Source organism: Alligator sinensis, unplaced genomic scaffold (assembly GCF_000455745.1).
Source record: "Alligator sinensis unplaced genomic scaffold, ASM45574v1 scaffold1093_1, whole genome shotgun sequence".
NCBI lineage: Eukaryota > Metazoa > Chordata > Crocodylia > Alligatoridae > Alligator > Alligator sinensis.
This window is the reverse complement of record NW_005842538.1, coordinates 855652-859324: the sequence shown is the minus strand read 5'-3', so window position 1 is coordinate 859324 and position 3673 is coordinate 855652. Positions and strand designations below refer to the sequence as shown.

At 43.8% G+C, this 3673-nt stretch overlaps 1 long non-coding RNA gene across 1 annotated transcript in view; it reads right to left on the bottom strand.

Moving 5' to 3' along the window:
- The window catches only part of LOC102372079, a 6937-nt gene extending 5052 nt beyond the window's left edge, over positions 1-1885 (bottom strand). Inside the window, exon 1 of the long non-coding RNA XR_324775.3 lies at positions 1813-1885. This is a non-coding gene — a long non-coding RNA (uncharacterized LOC102372079). The remainder of the gene's footprint in view (positions 1-1812) is intronic.
- Positions 1886-3673: the final 1788 nt, after the last annotated feature.

Genomic DNA, 3673 nt, shown 5'->3' with positions numbered 1-3673 from the left:
CAAGAAGCAGCTAGGAAAACCCCCCTAGCCCTGCTGTCCCCAGCTGCGCCGGGTCACAACTGCCAGACTGTGGAAGCCCCAAGGCAGGGAAGCAGGGCAGGAGCTAAAACCTACAGCCTGTGCCTGGTCTGGGTACAGATCTGGGAGGCGCAGGTCCTCCCTGTGCCCCAGGAGTACACGTGGCAACAGGGAGCCAGCCCTCCCCCAAATGAGCCACCCATGCCCTGTCCTGCTCCCGGCTGGGGCCCTGCAGCTATGCATCGTGGCCCCAGACCCACCCTGGGCAGCAGCCTCAGCCTGCACCTGCCCCAGGTTCAGATCTGGGGGGGTGTGGGTCCCCCCTGCCTGCTGGGAGTACATGTGGCAGCGGGGAGCTGCCCCACCCGAGCCCACAGCAGGGAAGGAGCGGGGCAGGGGGCTGCAGTCCAGTCCACAGCCCTGGCATCTGGGGGCCCCCCTCCAGAGGGCTTGGAGGACTGCAGGGGCCGGGAATTTTAATCACGGAGTTGGGGTGTTGTTTTGGTTTTTTTTTTTAACCAGAGAAATTGTGATTTTTTTTTTGTTTTGTTTTTTTGTTTTTTTTTTTTTTAATATTGGGGAAAACCAGGATCCCTGCTGATCACGTTTACTGGAGGTAACTTAGTGCTTTTCAGAACAAGACATCTGCCTGTGCTTTGTTCCCTCTCTACCTATGACAAATCTATTATAATTACAGATCAAATGAAAATACTGTAGAGACCTTGATACATGAATCCAATGTAATCATAGCTGGAAAATTATAACTTATGTCATTACTAAGTATATTGATTTGGAAAACTATCTGGAATTCATAGCAAAGTAAGTGAAATACTGTATTACTCTTGTGGGATAGTTTTGTTTAAAGAACAAGATAATAGAATGCCCCTCCATCTATTTGCCTTTGCCCACAAAATGAGTGGGATACAAAACACTGAAGCAGCAACTTAGTTTTGCACCTGTACTAAAGCTGGCGTTGAAGTAGCCACAAAACTCCCACGCAGCTGCTTTTGTAGAGTCTTTATTCCAGCAGCACAAAATAGTTCCAGCAGCAAGGAATGCTCAGGGAATGTAGAGGAAAAGGGAAAACTACACTGACACACTGACTGCACCCCTTCTTGTTTGACTATGTCTTGTCCCATCCTCGTATGCCTGGAGACTACCCATATTTGAACAAAAATGTGTTTGGTTTTACATGAATTCATTTCATATTTGGTACTAGTCCTAGTATAATTTAAAAGTATAATTTTAAGCTTTATGTACTTCTTTACAGTTTTCAGAACAGTTTATCTAACACTTACGACAGCCTTAGTAGGTTTCAGTTATAAAATGTTTGGTGCCAGAGTGAGTATTGTACCTTCCCAATCTGAAAATAAAGTGAGACTCCACCCAAAAGCAACACCCCACAAAAATAAATCCTTTGACCAAGTATTTAAGGCTCCAAGATATTTTTAAAAAGGCGGTGGGCAGAGGGGGTGGCGAGATGGTGCCAATGCAAGTCTAGTGGCCAGTTCTTAGGGCAGGTCACTTTACTCAAACCTGAGTTAAAAAGAGTAGCCTGTCCAGCCTCCACCCTTTTATTTTTGACATACAAATGCCAGCTGTTCCTCTATATTTTTTCCGGGGGGAGGGGAGAAAAAGGTAGGAAGCTACCCTCAGCAATGAAAGCAAATTTATTTAGCTCTACTGCTGTCCACAACTGAGCCACTATATAGAGATTCTGTTTTTAAACATGTAGGAAGTATGAAAATAGGAGCTCAAACTGCCAACTACTCTTCCTGTCTGTTCATAGATTACCTGTAGCACTGCAAGAGGCCTCACATCATACCCAAACATCCCAGGTGCAACACTTTTGCACTTCAAAGATTGTTATAATCTTGGGAAGGGATTGCTTCAAAGCAATCTAAAGTAAAACAAAAAAGAATCCTTTAGTTAGAAGAGTGCCAGAGATGTCCAAGATTTGCAAATTATACTTAGAAACAATAAACTAAAAATAAAATAAGGGGTGGGGGAAAGCAGAGGGCAGCAAAAAGTCATATTCATCAATACTTGAAAGAGTTCTCCATTCAAGAAAGCCTTTACCTAGTTACCTTCTCTGGCCAGCACCTTTAATTCAGAAACATCTGTCCTCATTCTTACCTAAAACAGAACAGAGAGATTAAAATAAATGGGCCCAGCTAAACCTATCTGGTAACTTTCTTTGTTGCAAGTGCCATTTTCACAAAAATAGAATGCTACTAGCCCATGAAGGGCATCCTTTCTGCACAAAGAGGCATATAAACCAAATTTGTGTTTTGCTGGTGGGTGCTTCCAGACAGAATATCCTCCAAAAATGGTGCTTTAATAATAAACTTTGTGTGTTCTCATGCTGAGCCCCGTGCTTGCTCAGAAGAGGCAGCACGTTACTTCAACCTGGCTCTGGCACCAGCACCTGTAAAGTTTGGATGCTTTAGTGGGGCTTTTTTGGCACTTTTATCTAATAGCTAATTGAATCAACTTTAGCTAAAAGCTCCAAAATCCCAGCTGAAGTGCCTGATCTTCACTGATGCTGCTTCTTCTGGTAAAGTGAGGGTTTGTTTGGTTGGTTTTCTTTCCCTCCCCTCCCCGCCACAGCTGCCTGCAGGCAGCCTGCAGCCATGGCTCATGGGTGTTAAGCGCCCACTATTTTTTGGGGGTGGGTGCTTGAGCCTAGGAACACCCACGGAGTAGGTGCCTATGCAAAGAGGCCTTACATCCTTTTATGAACATTATAAAAATGACTCAGATTAAGTCATTCTATGACTACAAAGAACCACCCAGTTTCAAGTGACCTCTCTCTGCCCCCAAACAATTAATTACATAGTTCAAGTTCTACGCTATCTCCCTTGCTTTCAACTCTGTACGTTCCACCCCCACCATTTTCTCCCCATTTTGTTCTCCTCAGTAAGCCTCACAAAAGCTGACCTGTAGAAACAGTGACATTTTTTGCCACCATACTGTTCATGCACCTTGATTGTTCTATACCTTTCCCCATCCTACTATGGGCATATTATCCATGTAGACTGTAGACCATTTCATGCAGAGAATGCCTTGAGCTATATATTAGTATGGTGTTTAACACAGTACAAATAGCGCCCCCTTTAACTGGCCCTTAGGCACTGCTAGAACAAACAACAATAGTAAAGAATGTCAAAGCATTCTAACATATAAACACATGTAGAAGGTGGTACATTTGGCACAAGTTAAACACATTTGGATTGTAATATCTTAACTCTGTTGTTAAGCAATAAGAAGCCTTAGGCCATGTAAGACCATTGAGATATCTGGTATCTGCCCTCCATTCAACCAAACAAAAAAGAGTTTGTCTGCAAGGTTGTACTGAATCAAACCATGATATAGCTTCCAGGAGGCCACTAAGAAAAAAGAAAAAGAAATAATATTACAATACATACTGAACTACTGACGGGCAGTTGAGTTGGCAGGCTCCATTTTAACTCCACCTGTATTCCACCCCCTGCCATAAGCCTCACTGAAATAACTGATGATTGGAAGATAGCCAATGTGGTCCCCATCTTTAAAAAAGGGAGGAAGGAGGACCCGGGCAACTATAGGCCCGTCAGTCTTACCTCAATCCTGGGGAAACTCTTTGAGAAGATCATTAAGGAGCACATCTGTGATG